The sequence below is a fragment of the Grammomys surdaster genome, unplaced genomic scaffold, assembly GCF_004785775.1.
Source record: "Grammomys surdaster isolate TR1022 unplaced genomic scaffold, NIH_TR_1.0 328, whole genome shotgun sequence".
In the NCBI taxonomy this organism is placed as follows: domain Eukaryota; kingdom Metazoa; phylum Chordata; class Mammalia; order Rodentia; family Muridae; genus Grammomys; species Grammomys surdaster.
The window spans coordinates 1,255,085-1,276,092 of record NW_021604747.1 but is presented as its reverse complement, the minus strand read 5'-3'; the positions used below and the strand labels follow the sequence as shown (position 1 = coordinate 1,276,092).

The following is a 21,008-nucleotide window of genomic DNA, read 5'->3' as shown; positions in this document are numbered from 1 at the left end:
GGTTAAGGATGCGGTGAGCAGGCTATAGAGAGAACTAGGGTGATCCTCATTACACGACTCTCCATTCATCTACTGACTGCACCAATGGCAGTGTCCTGGATGCAATCCCATTCCATAATTTGCAAGATGTTCCCACTGGGACACTGGGTGATGAGGTAATATCTCTTTATATGACATTTTCATTGGGGACACTGTCTGAAGAGACATAATACCTATATAAGACAGTCCTACTGGGAGACATTGGCTGAAGAGACATGACCACTTAGTATTAATTCTTTTTTATTTTGTTTATTCTATGTCTATGTACATACCTCTGTGTGTGTGCATATGTATGTATGTATGTATGTATGTATGTATGTATGTATGTATGTATTACTTGTCTGCACCCATGAGCACACACAGAGGTCAGAGAAAGATTTCAAGTGGCCTCCCTTATCACTCTCTACTTTATTCCCTTGAGGCAGCATCTCTCACTGAACCTAAAGCTTACTGACTTTGTTTGTTTGTTTGTTTGTTTGTTTGTTTGTCTAGGCTGGCATCCAAGAAACTCTAGTAATCCTCTTGTCTCCACCCCCAATCCTAGCGTTGCATGTTGGGGTTACTCTTGTGCATTGTGTATTCAGAAGCTGAGTTCTGTGCCCTGGTCCAGACTGCAATGCGATCTTGGGGCACAGAACTAACTTAAGTACTGTAAAGAATGCTCCCCAGTAATCCCTGGTTGGTCAATTAACAGCTGGGGCTTATGATTGGGCAGAGAGGAAAAGAAGGTGGGACTTGGAATCTAGTGAGGGGTCTTGAGAGACCACAAGAAGAAGGGGAAGACAATGGAGGAGAGAGGCTGCCAAGAGGCCGATGGATGATGAGCACATCATCCTGAGGACACACTTGGAACAGAGCAAGCTGGGCAAGCAACTCAAACTACAAGTAACACAGGGCCTATGGTTTGGATATAGGTTAGAATAGCTCAGAACTTGCCCAGTCTAGGCTTGCAGCCTGTGTGTAAATTTGCAGTGTTTCTGTGTCTTTACTTAGGGATTACACGAACAAAAGTGGGCAACCCCCCTACAGATATTAAAGGCATGAGGAGCGTAGCAACCACCAGATAATTAATACTGCATTAGTTATAGGTGGATGTGGCTTGCTGGAGACCAAGCTTGTGTTCTCACACGTGTGCAACAAGCCCTTTAGCCCCTGAGCCATCTGTCCAGCCTCCCAGGATGTCACCCTGGAACAGGAAACTCACAACAAACAATGTCACACACATCTGCTCTGATTGTGGAAATCCTGTTTTCCCAAGTGACCACCCTTCAACCCTGCATCTTGGTCACCCAAATCAGGAGTCAGGTCCACCGCAAGTGCAGAATCTCACTGTGTGGCCTTGGGCTTCTTGTCTATTTCCTCTCAGAGTCAAGTCAGGATTGTTACAGCTGCCTCCTAAGCTCTCCTCTTCCCCATAGCTACCACTCACACTATCCAGCCTGCTCTTCTAGACAGGCCTTCAAGAGCTTTCCTGGCTTCCCTCCTAGCTTTGGGTTTCGGAGTGGACCTGTGAGGAGCTGCAGATACTGGACGGGTGGGTAACGGGTAGTCGTCACCTTGCTTGCCAAGCTTCAACATTAAATTGTCTAAAGAAAAGGTCTAATAATAGTCTTATAAATACTTGGGAAATTACACTTAGCCTAGAGGTGATCTCATTACAGACCGAGAACGTGTCTGTCCTTAGAGCGCTAGGAGGAATGTCTCAGGTATCGTCCAGCATAGTCTTCCTGGCAGAAAACAGAGGTGAGCAAGCTCATCTACTGGGTATTCACATGAACGCTCACACCTCTCTAGAAGCATGCCACATCACTACCACCCCCATCAGGTCACGTGTACACAACCATCAGCAGCCACACAGGCCGTATTGCTGTAGTGAGGCACTCCTGTCTCCTCATCTTCACCCAGAAAAGTCTTCATCATCCTTAAAATCCTACTAAACCCTTCCCTGGGGCTGAAAGGGCAGGGGACCCATGAACTTTCCGTATCTCAAGAACGGGAGTCAGTCAGCCACTCTATACATATAATAAATGCTTGCAATATGAAACTATAGCATCAGTATCAAAAGTACTTGTGGGTAGACTCATTGATTCATTCATTTATTCATTCTCACCTCCTTCCCTTTCTTCTGCCCTCTCTTTCTTCGCTCCTCTCTGCTTCTTTTCTTTGCTTTCTTTTGTTTAATACGTGTGTAGAAGTGTATGTTTGTGTGTGCACATGTGTGGGGTGACCAGAAGTCAACCCTGGGTGTCATCCTTTACGTGGTTCTGTTATCTAGATTGCTTTTTTAACTGGGATCTGGGACTCATGATAGACTCAACTGACTGGCCAGTGAACCCAGGGATGCTCTTGGTTCCCCTTTCCCATCACTGACATTTTAGCTGAATGTTGCTTAATCCAACTTCTTTCTCTGAGTCCTGGGGATAGCACATTTCCAAGCTCCTAGAGGTCTTACTGCAGCTACAAGATTTTCTGCTTTTTCTCAGGATCATCAACCAATGCATAATTCAGAAACCAATTAGGTAGGGCTGCCCAAGTGATTCTGGGTAGCAGCCTTGGTCTCATTATGTCCCTTCTTGTTCTAAAATAACGGTGACATCAGAGCCTGACCAGGACAGGAAAACAAGACCACAATCCTCTAAAGCTTCTGCCTTCACAAGACTCTAAAAGTCCTGCTTTCTAACAGCAATGAACTTGAGCAGATACTGGAAATCTTTCTAAGGATGCTCATTTCCAGAAGATGAAAGGCTACACAGCCAGGACCTATGTAGCATCCTGATTTCTGCTGCGGCAGGACAAGACTTGGATTCATTCATTTTTTCAAAGAACTTAGGGTTCTAACAGAGACATGCATGATCTCCTAGCATCTGGATCCATGCATCAGTGTGGGTCTAACTCTGTGGCCATCTACACTACAATCACTCAGCGTGTGAGTAGCTGTATTTACAAGACAAATGTCTTCCAGTAATAATGGTTCCCAGTTAATCCCTTGCTTTGTCAGTCATTCAGGCAGTCTGCAGAGTCTATCTGTCTGTGCTCTTTCTGAAAGCTTCTGGCAAACTTTACTGGCTGGGGATGCAGACCTTTTGAGCTCCAGGGTCATTTGTAAGTCAGTGGGTTGGATAAATGACGCAGCTGATTCTCCCAAGTGGCGCTACAGAGCAATGGCTGTGCCACAGGCTCAACCCAGACAGTGCTGGCCTCACATCAAAATGAGACAGGACTTTGCCAGGGGTGAGCCTGGCCCAGACTCCAGGGACACAGCCTGGCTTTCAGCTGGACCAACTTCACATTCCTGGACACCAGAGTAAGAGTCCTACAAGTAACCAGAGATGTATGAAGTGTGACATGCTCCAGTTAGGCTGTTAGATACCTAAAAATAGGGACTTTCTGTCTCTCTGGAGCAGTGGACATGGTATGGCAGAACCCCAGAGACTCTTCTCAAGTGAGGCAAAGCTGATGGACATATCCACATGAGTGAGGATTTCCTGCACTACCAAAGATCTATCAGGCTTCCTCCTTCTACACAGCTACCAACATCACCAGGCCTAGCACTGCCATGATTTCCTTTGCTAGGCTTACACATCAGCAAGAAATGACCCATCACTGAGTGAAGAGCATCACACACCTATGTTCCTCCCAAGGACTGCCAGAAAAGGGGAAACACTTGTGCTGTTTCCCAGTGTGATGGTTTGTATATGCTCAGCCCAGGGAGCTGCACTATTAGAGGGTGTGGTCCTGTTGAAGTAGGTGTGGCCTTGTTGGAGTAGGTGTGTCACTGTGGGTGGGCTTTAAGACCCTCATCCTAGCTGCCTAGCAGCCTTCAGATGAAGATGTAGAATGCTCAGCTCCTCCTGCACTATGCCTGCCTGGACAACGCCATGCTCCAACTTGATGACAATGGACTGAACCTTTGAACCTGTAAGCCAGCCCCAATTAAATGTCGTCCTTATAAGAGTTGCCTTGATCATGGTGTCTGTTCATAGCAATAAAATGCTAACTAAGACACCCAGAATCCCAGAAGCCTTATGCACACTGGATACAAGGGGACTGAGGTGGCCTTTGAGGAGCATGCTCTCAGAGATGTGCACCACCCAGCTGCAACCTGAGAGGATCCTAGCCATACCCTGTTCAGATCACGTGATAGGTACATCATAGCAACTCAAGAACCCAATAAGCCTACAATGAGGGCAACCAACAGTATGGTTAAGTCCACAGAGTTAGACCCTCAATGGTATAATGATTCCACAGCCCTTGACACTCTAGTACAGTAATTCTACAGCTCTGCTCCCACCATTCTACAGCTGGACCATGCGTGGCACAGTCATTCCACATTGCTGGACTCTCCATGGTACAGTCATTCTATAGCACTGGACAATCTACGTCACTCTTATGCTCTAGCACTGCACATTACTCAGTACTTTCATTCTGTAACACTCAATCCTGCATGGTAGTCACCCAACAACACTGAACACTCCTAACATTGGATCGTACATGCTAGAGTCCTCAGTAACACTGGAAATTCAATGCTAGAATAATTTTATAACAAGCAACCCTGCACACAAAAGTCATTGTACAACACTTTACGTACAATGACACAGTGACTCTATATCATAGTACCATCCACAGTACACCTGTAGCTCTGAATCCTCCACAGTTCAGTCATTCTACAGCACTGGACACTCTAAAGTACAACCATCATAAAGTGACAGACACTCCACATTACAAAAGTTTCATATACATATACAGAACAACAGTTCTACAGTGCTAGATGCCACATGGTACAATCATCCTACAGTGCTGGATCCTGAACAGGAAAGTCATTCTGGCACTGAACCATGCACAGTGTAGTCATTCTACACTGCTGGACCATTGACAAGACAGAGGTGGACACTCCAGGGTTCAGTCATTCTAAGGCGCTGGACACTGCACATAACACTTATCCTATAGCAATGGATCCTTCATAATATAGCCACTCTATAGTATAGAGAACAGTAATCTTACAGCAGTGGACCCTTCACAGTACTGAAACATACATAGTACAGCCATTCTGTAGAAGGAGGCCTTCTTCAGTACTGTCATTCTACAGAGATGGACTTTCCACGGCCCAGTTGACTTAAAGAACTGGACTCTCCATGGTACGGTCATCTATAACACTGTGCATTCTTCAGTACAGTAATGCTAGAACACTGGACTTTGCAAGGTACTATTATTCTGTAGTGCTGGACCTGCATGGTTAACAGTGCTGGACTCTCCACTGTTCATTCATTCTACAGTGCCAGACCTGGACCCTCCACTGCACAGTCGTCCTGCAGTGCAGAGCCTGCTCAATGCTGTCATTATATATATTTGGACGCTTCACAGTATCATCATTCTACAAATCTGGACTCTCCACAACATAGTCATTCCACAGTCCTGAATTCTCAACTCTACAATCATTCTACAAAAGCGGGATCCTGCACAGTACGTTCATTTTCCTGAGTGGATCCTTCATGATACATCCATTCTAAATTGCTAGATACTCTACGATACAGTCATTCTACATCCTTGGACCACTGAAGACATAATCATCCTATAATGCTAGATCCTACATTAAACAGTCATCCTATAATCCTGGACAGTCCACAGTATAATCAGTTTACAGCAGTGGACATTCTATAATACAATAATTCTGTAGCGCTCAATGTTCTATGATAGTGTAATCTAAAGTGCTGACCCTCTATTTCACAGTAATCCTACAGTACTGAGTACTCTATAGAACAGTAATCCTACAGTACTGAATACTCTATAGAACAGTAATCCTACAGTACTGGATACTCCATAGGACAGTAATCCTTTTGTGCTGGATCCTCCTCAATTCATTCTGCAGAGATGGACTCTACTGTAAAGCCATTCTAGGAAGCTGTACTCACTGTGGTACAGTAATGCCACAGCTTGGGGCCTTCAACTGGATAGTCATTCTACAGGGCTGGACTTTTTACTGCACAACCATTCTATACCAGCACTGGAGTCACCATTGTACAGTCATTCTATAGCACTGGACTCTCCACAATCTAGAAATCATACAGTGATGGTCCCTCTCCCAAGGACCTGGTATAGCAGACCATCCCTTCAAAGATCTGAAGTTACCAGCTGAGTCCTCCTGACACCAAGTGAATTATTCTTGACTATACACAAAGAACAGAGGATTGGCTGAAAACCAACAGGGTCCATGTTGTAGTAGAAGAGAAAGGCCCTTTGTGTGGGAGGAAAGATAAATGGATTTGCATGACCGCAGTTCCTCCTGAGCTCCTCCCTAGGATGCCCTCTTATCCCTGTGTCTGCTCATGGCCCCACTGAGACACAGGCTCATGAAGCATAACCTACGTGAGGGCAGACACATCTGTACACTTGCGGCCTGTTGTTTGTCTTCAGGAACTAGAACAGTGCCTAGCAGATAGGCCCAATGAATGGTTGCTTAAAGACTACAATAGTGTGCATCCCAGGGCTGGGGAAACGCCATAGTTGGTAAACTGCCTGAGGACTTGGGTTTGATATCCCGGTACTCACATAAAGCCAGGCATAGCTTGTAGCCCCACAACTACAGAGGCAGAGACAGAAGGAGCGCTGGGCTCATTGGCCAGTCAGTCTGGCATATTTGGTAAGCTCCAGTTTCAGTAAGAGTCTATATTTCAAAAACTAAAGTAGAGAGTGACTGAGGAAAATATAGACACACAGAGAGAGAAAGAGAGAGAGAGAGAAAGAGAGAGAGAGAGAGAGAGAGAGAGAGAGAGAGAGAGAGAGAGAGAGAGAACACATATAAATATATGTTGCATAGAAAAACTATCAGCATTTAAAGGCAGATTTGCCCCTTGGGGTGCCCTTTCATATCCCATGCTGGCTCTGGGCAGATAATCCTACATGCCTAAATCAGTCTGCCTCCTTCCAAAGTGCCTGGTTGAGGAAGAAATCTCTCATTCAACAGTCTGATGTCAACATGAAGCTCCCTGGCTTCTGCCATGCATTCTTATCCTACAGGCTTGGCATAGCTTAAGCAAATCCACCTCATGGGGACCATACGTACAAAGGCACAGTGACCTTCGTGGACAGCTATCTGATGTAGTAAGACCTGAAGGCAGGATCTCGAGGGGGTGGGGGCTGCCTAACGTGTTCAGACCATGGCCAAGCAGGCAAGTATACTCATTTCTCCCCAGAAACAGGAGACTGCTTCCTGTACCAACGAGGATTAATTGAAATCCCTAGTGGGCCATCCAGGATATGAAAATTACAGTAATCTAATCGTGTAAAGGAAGGAAGGACGGATCATAGTTACATGGTCTGACACAGAGAGAAATGACTAATGCCAGGCCACCTCAAGGTTAGGGCCCATGGGGAGCACTCCCTGAGAACCACAGCCCGGACAGAGGGACCCAACGGGCACACAGCACAACCAACATCTTGGTTTTCCTTCTTGGGCTAGGGGTGGGGCTGGGGGAAGTCCTTTTTCTCAGGACCACACTCAGAAGACTTTTCCTATTGGGCAAAGCTCCATGGCCACAGGAGCAGGGGAAGTGTTTAGGCTCCTCTGAGCCTGCGTGCTTGCCTTTAGGCCCTGAAGTTACTTTACTAGAGACTGCAAATTCTGTGGACTCATGTCGTCTAGCAAAATGACCCAGAAACCCCAACCTCTGCAGGGAGGACGGACCACAGTCTGTGCAGAGCACAATCAAGAATTGGAGAGCACTCTGCACCCCGCCCAGCAACAGCACAGCTCTGAGGAAGTGCTGGCTCTTCCCTGAAGCAGCACCCTGTCTCCCAATTGCCCTGAGAAAGTTGGTCAGGATGCCTGCAGCCTGGAACCAGCGCTCTGCTTTTTTTTTTTTTTTGCACAGCTGTGTTCAATTTTCTGTCCTTGGGGTTTTAAAGGAACATTTATTCCAGGGCCAGGATTCTCAAGTTTTATGGTTATACAACTCCCTCCCAGGGCCAAAGAATGTTTGAAAAGTCTTAAGCCCAGCGATGAGAATTAGTGAAACAATCCAAAGAAATTGAAATGAGAACCACTGAGACCGTTCCAATTTAGAGTCAACCTCTTACTTTACTGAGTGCACATCCTGCTTGCCCTTCAAAGCTTGTACGGGCCATTCTTTATGCAGTTATAGGTAGGGTGTGTACGTGTTTCGAGTGTGTGTGTGGGGTGGGGGATGGAGAAAGAGAGGCTGCGTATGCAGGAGAGGCTTGCAGAAGTGCGAACCTGCCTTACCGTCAGTCGTGGTGCCTCCTTCCTGTTCCAAGATAAATTTTATTATATACTAGCCCTACAAATGAATTACATTTAATAAAAGATTTTAAAGGAGAGGGATTCCTTTAGAAGGGCTATATTCTGGTTTATTTTACCTGTTATAGAGTTGGATACCTTTTGTGTTTGTGGCAGCTGACAGCAGAAGGAAGGAAAAAGGGGGGAAGGACAGAGGCAAGAAAGGGAGGGAAGGGAGCTAGGAGGGCAGGAGGGAGGGAGAGAGGGAGGGAGGGGAAGGACAAAGGTAAGAAAGGGTGGAAGGGAGAGAAGGAGGAAAGGAGGGAGGGGGAAGGAGGAAGGGAGGGAGGGACAGGAGAGAATGGATTCAGGAGAGAAGGCAGACATACAGTTTTACTTAAGAATTTTAGTGTCATGTTTAATTTACTGTCCAGAAGCTGTCCTTATATCTAGCTGTCCTTGACAGGTACAAGAAAGAGTGACACCAGAAGACTTCCCCCAGACCACCGAGAGTTAAGCATTGTTTAAATGCAGCTCATGGCCCTGCATAAGACAGCCCCAGTTCCCTCACCTGGCCCCTTCTGTCGTCTTCTCATGGTACCAGTTCACCTCACCTCAGCCATCAGTCCACACAGGTGTAAGCACATTCCTTCTCTCTACCCTGAAGTCTCCCACAGGCTTCAGGCTGGCTTCACACAAGCATCTGAGCTGACAGCAAGGCAAGGCTCTGGCTCTGGGGCTCAAGGTTTACGACACAGCACACACCACCCACATTAGAGGCCTGGTTACTACCCAAGACAAATAAGATGTTTCTGAGAAACAAAGCAATTTGCACAGATCCACCCGGAGCAGACGGAATCGGAACTCCTCCATCAAAGCAGCTGCATGTCAGCAGCACCTGCTTGCTACCCACAGTGGCTCCAAGAAGAAGCAGACTGTAAGACACTGACCTGGACTGGTTCTGGCCATGCTAAAGCCTGCTGCAGCCTGGCTCCAGGGCTTAGTCCTCCAGCAGAGACTTCCTACCCTTCCTCTCGAAGCACGTTCTCTTACAATTTCAGAGATCAAGCAACTGAAAGTATTCCTTAGCACACAGCCCCAAACTATCGATCAAAGGTCAACCACTTCCTCCCCGACACCTCCATGCTCCTGTAACTGGAAGTTTATAGATGTTAAAGTCCTAAAGGAACTGAAAGTAAAATTTCAAAAGCAAAACAACAACAAAACACACCCAACATTTGAAGTCAGAGCTTCTGTGAAGACAGTGGTATAATGGCTCATCAAGCAGTACACAAAATCAATTAACTATATTGTAAAACTTTGTGTGGGTGTGTATCTGTATGGGTGTCTGTGTGCTGTGGTGTGCATGTGAGGTGTAAGGGCAGCATGTGGAAGTCAGTTCTTTCCTTCTACCATGTAGGCCGGCAGGCTTGGCAGCAGGCTCCTTTTACCCGTTGAGCCATCTTGTCTACCCTCATTTTCTCACAGTAATACATTGTAAAACCCTGGGAACCTATGTTCTAGAATAAATTAAGATATATATTCTGGAAGCCACATTTTAAAGAAAGTAATACTGTAAACGTTTTTTCCCCTCAAAACCCCCAATTTATACTGCCAACATGTATAAGAAAACACAGCAAAGCAACTCTCAGACCATGGCTCAAAAATAAACAATACACACACATATGCATATGCACATGTACAAACACACACACACACACACACACACACACACACAGAGAGAGAGAGAGAGAGAGAGAGAGAGAGAGAGCTTTACAGCAGGAAGTCTTACTGGAGGCTAGTAAAAAGAGCATTCTCTGGTTCCATGCCAATTCAATCAGAGAAAACAAGTTTTAAATTTTTACTCTTTTATCTTTTGATCAATTTATCTTTGTGATAAATTGTCCATATTCCAGACAAGAAAAAGAGAAAAAGGTAGAACTTTTAGCCAATGACACTCTATAACTTTAAAAATATGACTACAATTTGGTAACAAAGCTATAAAGTGAGTTCCAGGCCAGCTAGGAATACATAGTGAGAGAACAAACAGAAAACTCTGACTCAACAAAGAATGTGTGCACATCTGTGCACTTACACACACACGCACACACGCACACACATCTTGTGGCAGGAAAAACAAATGCTGCTTAGACTCATCCAACTGAGCACCTGCACTCCTTGGCTCAAGCCTTACCGAAAGAGCTTTCCAGTCTGATGAGCAGCCTGTCCCCAAGGAACAGCTCCCAGTCGGAGGGAAGAGTGGGCTGTCACTTGACGGAACATGTGTCTCAAAAAGCAATTTCCAATCATCTAAGTTATTAAAGAATCCTGGGAGTGATGGGGTTATGCAAATGGAGGTGGCACACGCTACAGTCAGCATCTTTGAGGTTTCCGAAAAGCATACACTATACACTAAGTTAGTCACTGTCCTTTTCTCTCCTCTCTCTCTCTCTCTCTCTCTCCCACTTCATCCCCACCTCCCTCCTCCCTCTCTCTTTCCCTCCCTCCCTTTCTCTTTCTCTCTCTCTGTGTCCTCTACCTTGGGGCCTGCAGGATCTATGATTCCAGTGATTCGTATTCATCTTAGTGAACAGAACACAACAAGGCATTACCATCAAGACCCTACTGTACCTAAAAGCACAGGATCTTCTTTCTCTGTCCTCCCAATCACAGTAACAAATTGCCAGGTGGTACCCCAGGGGTCAAGCTCATGGTTAGCATGTGCCCAGGACTTGGGTCCAATCCCTAGCACAATAAACAAAAACAAAACAACAAACATAACTAAAACCACTAGAAAACAAAGCACAGCATGGCAGCATTTCTGGGACCTGGTCGGTGCTTACCCAGGTTCTTCTGTGCTTAACCAGGTTCTTCTGTGGCTCTGTAACTGTAACCCACCTCATACTAACCTCATTGAGCACCCCAAATGTGGGTTTGCCTATCATTGCATTTCCCCTCCTTTCTGGACTGTACCTCAGAGTTCCACACTCATCTCCACGTTTCCATGTCTGAATATCTCGCAGGCATCCCCAGCCTTGTGTATCCATACAAACTCAGCAGCACCAGGAAGCTCCCACTCCACATCACCAATACCCACCATGCCTATCCTTATGTGTCTTTCAACCGGGGATGACGTATCTGACTGTCCTTGGGCTGTATGTCCTAAAGAAAAATAACAGTAAAAACCCTTCTCCTGTGCTTCCTTGCCTCTAGCTTATCCTCTCTACAGATACACTTGTCCAAGCTTTTTACCCAGAGTTCATTGTTTTTTAAGCCATAAAAGCCCTAACATGTTCTAGACAAGCTCCTCATCACACATATGACTTAAAGCTATTTTTTCCATTTTCTTCTCTTGGTTTGTGAAGGTGCATGTTCCAGAGTGTTCACTGTCTCATTCTACTGCTCTCAGCCTTATTTCTTTTGAGAGGCAAGCTCTCCTGCTGAACTTGGACCTTGCATTTCTCAGCTAGGCTGGCAGCCAGCATGCCCCACTGATCCTTTTACTTCTGCGCCCTCGGTGCTGGGATTACAAATGTGCACAGAACTGAACCTGGCTTTTTTTTTTTCCCTATGTGGATGCTGGGATCCAAGCTCTGGTCCTCATGACTGCACAGCAGTTCTTGACCTCTGACCCCCTCTCCAGCCCTTTGACTCTCTTGCTCCTTCACTTTGATAAACAGAAGCTTTTAATCTTGGGGAAGGCCACTTCATGTATTTCTCTCTTATGACTTTGCTTTTGATGTTGTATCTTAGAAACCACGCACCATAGAAAAGAGTTAAGCTTACATTTTCATCTAGTTTCTTGTAAGTTTTCAATCACTTTTAAAGTCGCAGCTCATACATTATGCTTTCGATTTGTCATGAATTCTTGCAATATGGTGTGAGGTATGAACTCACACTCATCCTTCTGCATGTGGACAGTCAGCTGTCACTAAAGACACTGCCAGAAATCAATCAACACAAGTGTATGGATTTGTCTCTAGACCTTCAATTGTACCCCTATGAGTCTGTATTTCCAAGGCAATGCCCAGTCCTGATTACTGTGACTCTGTAGTAATTTTAAATCAGGAGGGTGCTTTCTGTTTTGTTCTCTGGCCTATTGTGGTCATCCTGGGTCCACTGATTTTCCACATCAGTCATAGTATTAACTGCAAAGGATCCAACTGAAGTTTTAGAGAGACTAAATCGAATTTGTGGATAAAAGTTGGCAAGTGCTTGAATTTTGGCTTTCTTTTTGTTATGAGACAAGGCTTAAATATGTTGCCCAGCCTGGGCTTAAACTCACCACTCTCTCTGTCTTCATGGTCTGCATGCTGGGTTTGCAGCATGTACCAATCCTATCCTACTAGAAGTATTAAGTACTTTTATAATACCAACTATATTTATTAATGAATATGGAATGTTTTCACAATTGTTTATTTATTTCACTAATGTCCCATAGTTAACAGTATTCCCTTTGACATCTTCTGTTAAATTTATTCCTATTCTTGTCATACTATCACATAAAAAAACTTCATTTTACATTATTCATTTAAAGTTTAAAAATACGACTGACTTTTTGTTACATTGGTTTTATGCCCTATATAACCTCATGAACTTGCCCACTCTCTCTCATACTCTGATGGATTCTTTACATAAAATAATGCTACTGCACACAGAGATAGCTCTGTTTTTTCCTTTCTAATTGGATAGTCTCATATTTCATTTCCTTGTAAAACCTGCCCTGGCTACAACCTCTAGCACATACACTTATTAGTCCTCTAATCTAGTTTTGAGAAACTAATCCCCCGGTATAGCAGAGAGATGGGAACCAAGAAGATGGACAAACCAAATGATGGACAGATGGACAAATGAGTGGATGGATGAGTAGGTGGACGGATGGATAGATTAGAGATGTTATTAGGGATTCTAGGTCTTTTGATAATGAGGATTAAGTCCACAATGGGCCACCTACAAGCTGGAGAGACCCAAGGATGTCTAGTACATGGCTCAGGCCAAGTCCAAAGTGCTCAGAACAGAGAATGCAGTGCTGGACCTCTCAGTCCAGTTGGGTAGGAAGTCTGAGAACTCCCAGGGCTATGGCGTAGGACTTGAGTCTGAAGGTCCTGGAGTTCTGTAATGTCCAATGGTTGAAAATAAGGGTATCCCGACTCCAGAAGAAAGAGGACATTAAGACCTCAGCCTTCTTCATATATCTGGGCTCCCAGCTGATTGGAAGGTGCTGCTCACATGGACAGCAGATCTTCCTCATGCATTCTACTGGCTCACAAGCAAATCTCCCAAAATAACACACACACACACACACACACACACACACACACACTCACTCCGGCTTGCCATCTATTTAGGATCCTTTCATTTAGTCAAGCCTATAAATTTAAATTAACTAGCACACATCCTCGAGGGCAGTGATGAGGACGCACATCCCCTCAGATCTCTGCCATGAGGGGAAAGCTTTCTGCCCGTTCAGAGTGAACCAGCCACGGGCTTTGTGCTGATGTCCTTTCAGGTGAAGAAGTCCCCTGCCAACACCGACTTCCTGGGTGTCGTTAAACACAATGAAGCACAGGACTCAGTCCTATCCCACCCTCTTACCCTCTGCCTACCTTCTGCTTAGCTCGCTACTTCTCACACATGTGAAGCCTCTACAGTATGGCATTCCATCTCTCCCCAGCTAGTCATCATATCAGCCTTCAACTTGGGTCAAAGGATTCAGCTCTTTCGATTGTGTGAACAAATCTGATGGCATCTGTATACAGTCTGGCCTATCCTTGTCACAACCGTTTGTATGAGGCAGATATGATTACCCATGCTCTGTAGGCAGGAACTGGGAAGACAGAGGCTACATCAACTCAGTATTAAAGCCATGCCATCTAGGTCTAGGGGTCATTCTCTCTATCCCTTGTATATTAGTAATTCCTTGTTTGCTTGTAGTATTTACATTCTGCATACAGTGCTGCCAATCCCATTTATAACTATAGCCTCAGTGTCCGTCATCACTTGCGGCTGATTTTCAGATGTCGAATTCATACATGGGATGCTGGTCACAAGCCACAATTTGCATAGGATTGTGGCAAGCACTGCTGACTACACATAGCCACGGAGACTTGCAGGGTCCATTAGTTCTGAGAAAGACCAGTTATTCAATAAAATGTTCCCTAGTCATTTGACAACACTCCCCCCTCCATGCCCACTGCATGAGCAGCCTGGAATCTGTGCTCAAGGAAACATTCAGAGAAACACCACCTTGAGGTAGGCCAATAACAGCCGCAGCATACGCCTCTACCTCCCTTTCTGCACTGGCTCTGTTCCTTTATAAAAAGTCTAAAGTAAGATGAGCTTGATGGGATGTACCCATAATCCCAGCATTCACGACACTGAGTGAGGCAGGAGGATCATGAGTTTGGAGCCATCCTGGGTTATACAATGTGTTTATTTTAAAAGCTAAAATGTTCAGATCAGAGGCAGTCAAAGCTCTTTGAGGACCACAGTTCAGCTCATAAGAGCCACTCATAAGTCCTTTGACTTCCCTTTCCTGGCAGTCCCAACTGGGGCAGCGGGATACAGGACTGCTGAGAACTAATGTCTCTATTAGTTAGAGACACATGCTCACTCCAGAGTGGCTTACACTTCTTGGGGCCACCCTTCACTGTGTGCCTTCATCTGCTCGCAGAAAACAGGCCAGCTCTGTCTGTGCTATTTCCAAAATGTGTGTGTCTGCCACAAAGACTCACCTTAACAGTTAAATCATGGCTTCAGATGCAGACCCCTTCACCCTCGCTTGGTCTTCCAAGTTATCTACCTGTGCTCTCTGGCAAAGAGAGAAAGAGAGAGAGAGAGAACAAACTCTTAGGTTAAAGTCTAAGAAAACAAAAACAGCAAATAATATAACACCCCCTCCCAACACTCAGCCCTTGGCTGCAATTACAGAGCTCAGACATAGGAATAAAAGGAGACCATCCCGCTTCACACACTTTCTCTGAAACACATGGAGACCTGGAAGCAAAAGGGCAGATGGCCTCTTCTGGAAGTTATATGTCACATCCAAGAGGCCCTGACAATTCTGGGTCCCTTAGAGGAACGGGTGGGTGTTGGATGCACAGAGGCAGGGCAGGCCACCTAAGGCATTCACAGAGGGCAATTTAGAAAACTGTCTCTGAATACTTGTATCCAGGGTGGGACAATCTTGAACACTTAGTTTCCTCAAAGGTTGGTGAGTATGGAAACAGCCAGCATATCTGTACTAGAAGGTTCTAGAGTAGAATGATCGTCAACATACACATCTCCACACATCTTGTGTAGCAAGGTGTTGAGTGTGATGACAGATAGCGAGACCGGGAGAATCATCAATCACATTTGGCATGGGAGAGTGCCCACGTGGCATTCTGATGGCTCAGCTGGGAGAGGTGCTGACACAGCAAGGCTCCTACCCCAAGATGCAGAGCAAAACCAAGGCCATAGGTCCACAGTGATGGACAATGTTTTCTGGAGGCAGTGTTTCCCTGTAGGCTCCAAGCTATTTCTATCTATTTCATGGCAAGTCTCTTCACCGCTTCCTGTATCTGCTTTTGAAATTGTTAGGAAGGCGCTTACTTGAGCACTGAGTGCTCAGCAGGCTGAAGATGCCCCAGCACCACAGAGGTTCCAACTCATGGTAGAAGTGTGCTCTAGCTGGTATCTAGAGAATGGGGCTCATTTCTAGAACCAGAGGCAGACAGCTTGAGCTGAGTAGAAGGCGGCTGGTAATCAATCAGTCCGTGAGAAATTTCCACGGGGTAAAATAATTATCACTACCACGTGGTGAAGTTCAGACAGCCATTAACTAATTACCTGAAGCCACAAAGACTGCTGTGGTGCATATGAAAACAGACCACTCTTTGTATGTATACATATATAAAATCATGGTCTCTCTTTCTCCACAAATCTATTTAGTACTAAACTGCTTTGGAGACCTTATAAAGTGGGCTAGACCTATCAGAGACTGTCTTTCCCCCTGGGGCTACTCCCCAGTGCCCTAAACTATGGAGGAATGTGGCTGCTTTGGAAGAGGAGTGAAGAAAGCGGTCAAAACAAAAAAAGAAAGACAAGAGAGACATTCGCATGAAAAGAAGGGAAGGGGAAGCAAGCCACAGGCCAGAGAAGGCAGCTCTCATCTCTGCCCAGATGACACATCTGCATCTGGCCACCTCCCTACAGAGCCCGAGAACAGGGCCCTCTAAACTTGCTGTGCAGAAGACACTTTGGGCTGTAAAAGTATAGGTTGAAAAATCCTTCAGTGAAAATCAGTAGCCTAGGTACCGAGAAGGATTCTGAAAGCTGACAGGCCACTGGTTTGTTGCAGGAATGCAGTTTGCTCAAAGACAAAAGGCAGATGTGGTAACTAACCAGAGAAACTTTCTCAGCACCTGTAGCCACTTCGTAGGGCAGCATGTGGTGGTGGTGGTGAGGGAAGTGGCTCACTGTAGTGGGACAATGTGGGAGAAATAAAAGAGCAAAATCAAGTTTAGTGACAGGTAGAAACTGAAAAATCTAGTCAAACTCATATAAAGACTGGGGGTAGGGGGAGGGGAAATCTAGGAAAAAAAATTGGACCACTGAGAAGAGACTTCCTAGTGTGGTTGAAATGAAAAGGGAGGAGAGAGGCTGGGGAGCCAGCTCAAAGGTTAAGAGCACTTGCTGTCCATGAAGACTCGGGGTCCATTCCCAGCACCACTAGGTGGCTCACAAGTGCCCACAACTCCAGTTCTAGGGGATCTGACACCCTGGCTCTGTGGGCACCAGGCACTCAGTGAGATACATACATACACGTACGTACTCATGCAATAAAAAAAAAAATGAGAAGAGACAGACTTGAATGTCGGGGCCACGAAGAAGCTCCTGTTTGCCTCTCTGGGGCCACTCCCTTCTTTCTCAAGGTATCCCCCACTTTCTATACTAGGTGTGCCTGTCTGGGAAGGGTAAGAGGCCTAGCTTTAGGGCAGGGTTTCTATCTAAAGGCTCATTGGGTTGACAGAAGCAGTTGTCTACAGCATATGGATGCTTCCAGGGTATTGGTTCATGTACTTCTAAATTACCCCAGTGGCAGCTACCTTCATAAGCAGGGTCTGGGCCCCTGTAGTCAGGCATCTAGTGGTCCCTGTTCTAGAGACTGAGGAATGTTCCCTGTCATGGGACCTGGCTTCTAAATGCTGGGTACTTCTCAGTCTCCTTCCAGGATATCCAGAAGCAAAGGAAGCAGGTTCTTAAAGAGTTTCACGGGCCTCGGGCACTTCCTCCAGACTCTCAATTCTCAAGCTGCCTTTCAGGCTTCTTCCCAGGGAGAATTTCCTAGACTGCTTTGCTTCCTGCTCAGGGACATTGGCCCTGAATTTCATGCATTTATCTGTCAATGAACATGACAATGGTGGCCAGGTCATCTTTAGGAGATTGGTTCCATGTTCCCTGTGGATAGCCAAATGCACAGATGCTGGAGTTCCTTAAGCAGTTCAATGGAGTATTTGAATAACCTCCCCACAGCCTCCCCAGAGCTGTCCTTCATCTCTAGATGACCTGTCATACTAACAAGCAAGTGCCAGGGAATTCGTTGTTACAGTGCACTGCCTACAATGAGGAGAGTCAGTCTATGTTCAGTACAGGGGTTTGCTTGCTCTGAACACTCTTGGTCTGCAGAGGCTGAGAAATCCGTGGGCTCAAGGGGCTGACCCTTCATCTTAACCTTTACAGTTGCCTTAGCCATAGCAGTGATAATCGTGATCAGCATAGAATACTCATCAATCAATATCTGGCTGCTTCGAAAAACTAAATGCCTCCATAATAAAATTTTCAAAATAATCTCAAGTCATAAATAAATAACACCAAATAAAAACAAAACAAAAACAACACTCTATGAAAGGGCCTCCGCTGGTAGGAACTCTATTAGGATGACGTGCGCCGGCTAACAGAGTAGGCATGGGCCAGCTCCTTACACACGCACTTAACAGACTGCAACTTCCGCTTCTCAGTCTGTTAGCATTAAATCTAGGCCAGAACCAGTTCAAAGAAAATCATTAGTAAGAAACTAGATTATTGGTGAAAGAGACAAGCATAGAAGCAAAGGACAATGACAAAGTGAAAGGGTGCTATGCAGAGACAGCCAGCAGAGATAAGGTGGGAGAGGGGCTCTAGTCACAATTCTCCAGGCCTAATGCAATGCCTTTAGAAAACGGAAAGGGGAGTGCTCATGGCACACTGCGGTGTCTGTGCTCCATCTTGATGGGTGGTGTGTGTGTGTGTGTGTCTGTGTCTGTGTGTGTGCTAGGAGTGTGTATGTTGTATGTCTGCACAATCATGCAGCACTGAGACAAAGAATAATTCACAGACTATCCTGACTGACAGCACTGAGCATTTGCCTGGATTATGTCAGGAAGATTGTTATTTTGTGACTCGAGATTAGAATATTGCACACCAGAACAATATCTACAGCCCTGAAGTTATTTTCCTAAATAATAGATTATTAGTTAGGTAAATGCTGGTGGTTTTCACTAAGTGCATGTTAAAGTTGACTCCATCAACAGTACCCACAGTTCACATGTTTCTGCTGCTCTAATGGTTTTAAGAAACCAGATTCATCTCTGATATCATATGCCTCTAAGTCAATGGACATGTCAATAAGCCTCAATGGACACTGACAGAGAAACAGGGGCAGCCACTGGTCCCAAGGTATTCACAGTCCAAATAGCAACTGACACCGAGGACACATGAAGCAGATGAAGCTACAGTAAGTACCACAATCCTCTCAATAAGGCCAGAACGCCAGCATCCGATGCCCTCAGGGGCAGCTTCCTGCATGACAAGTTCCCCAGTTGGTGAGCTTGAGCTATTACTGTACACATATGTCTATACATATATATATTTGCATACATAGGTACACACACACATTTTCTAAAGCCTTCAGTGGAGATTGTTGGGGTAGCTCAGTAATAGAGTGTCCCTAACACATACAAAGTTATGGGTTCAATCCTCAGCACTGCAAACAAACAAACAAACAAACAAACAACATCTGATAACTTCTACTCCTCACCTCAAAATGAACAAATAGGTAGCAGCCATTGAAGAAAACCTCTTCTTGCTACATGACAGGCACGTGCTTACATAGAATGCTCTGATATTACCACAGATATCTGAATCTAAGATCCAACCCTATAATTTAAAATTAAGATTATAACAATGATGATAATAATTACAATTATAATTAAGCACATATACTGTTTCTATAAGGCATCTTGGTGAACACCAGTGTCTCACCAGATACCTCAAAGAACATCACAAGTCACTCCAAGGACCAGGGCACATCTGTAAGCATGGAAAAATGTGTTACAGAAGGTCTAAAGCCTCTGGATTAGCCAGCATAATGAGAAAACTATGACAGAGGCAAAGGGTGGACTCCCCAGTGAAAGGCTGGGTTGAGAATAACATGTGCTTTGAGTCGACTTGACCGTTCTCTGAATTCCAGGGACCACTGAGGTCCACGCCCACCTTCAATCCTGGTGAAAGCGAGTTTTTTCTTCCCTAACTTTGTGTGAATATGTTTTCACAAAAACAAGACGACACTGGCCAGATTTTAATCTTTGCTACCTAGAAGACACCTAGGCAAATAGCAAATTTAAAAGCTTGATGTTCTGTATACTAGGTTTGATCTACAAAGAGGGAAGCTGCATAGAGGGATGGCCTTTATCAGATGGCCTGCAGACCGGTCTGTGGAGGAGGCACTTCTTGATTAATGATTGATGTGGCTGATGCTATCCCTGGGCATGTGGTCTTGGGTTGTATAATAAAATAAGATGAGCAAACCAAGAGGACCAAGTCAGTAAATAATCAGCACACTACTGTGGCCTCTGCTTCAGCTTCTGCCCCGGGTTCTTCCAGACCTCCCTTTATGGTGGATGGTAACCTGAAGAATGAAATAAATCTTTTTCTCCCGAAGTTGTTTTTGGTTCATGTTTTATAACAGCAGTAGAAAAGCAAAGCAGGACAGGCTCGGGCTCACTGTGCATACCCTGGCCACATACTCTCAGTATGGTAGGAAGGTGAAGGATGCAGACTGAATCTAAATAACCTTCATCTTTTCTCTCCATCATTTAAGTACGATCCCTTGTTACCAACTTACCAGGTAACCCTCCAAAGCTTCAAGGATGAGGAGCCACACGAGCCAGTAGCTGCCCTTTTAGTAAGATGCGCATAATGCTACGAGCCTACAGCAGATTCTCTAACTCTCTTACATTCTCTAAGTCACAATCCTAAGTGAATGTGCATTTGTGAGACTTTACATACAGCCTACAGACAACGCATAGCACAACACAAATTCCTTGTTCTCCTTGACGTAACTCTGAAATCAAGAGGGAATGATCAACGAGTACACGCATCAATGATAGCGTGTACTCACAGACAGAATTGATACAACCCCGTTCTCCGTGAGTAGGTGCCCGTGGATAGAGGTCCTGTGGATCCTCTGCTTCTCTGCTTATGTGTATGCTTCCTGATCCCCTAAGATCAAGCTTATGTTCAAGCCCCATGACAAGTACTTCTAGATGCAAAGCCAAGTTGATTAGATTTCCTCCAGGTTTGTGACAAACAAATGGTCACTCGCTAGACTATAGTTTCTTCTTAACCAAGACCAGTGGGTGTCCAAACTGCAGATAGTGCCAAATTCTAACTAACTAACTAACTAACTAACTAACTAACTAACTAACTAACTAAC

General features: G+C 45.2%; 1 protein-coding gene across 1 annotated transcript in view; it reads right to left on the bottom strand.

The window, feature by feature from the left end:
* Positions 1-21,008, bottom strand: part of Svil (supervillin) — a 190,561-nt gene that overhangs the window by 122,434 nt on the left and 47,119 nt on the right. Inside the window, exon 2 of the mRNA XM_028778184.1 lies at positions 15,007-15,083. The gene's annotated coding sequence lies outside the window, so the exon portion shown is untranslated. The remainder of the gene's footprint in view (positions 1-15,006; positions 15,084-21,008) is intronic.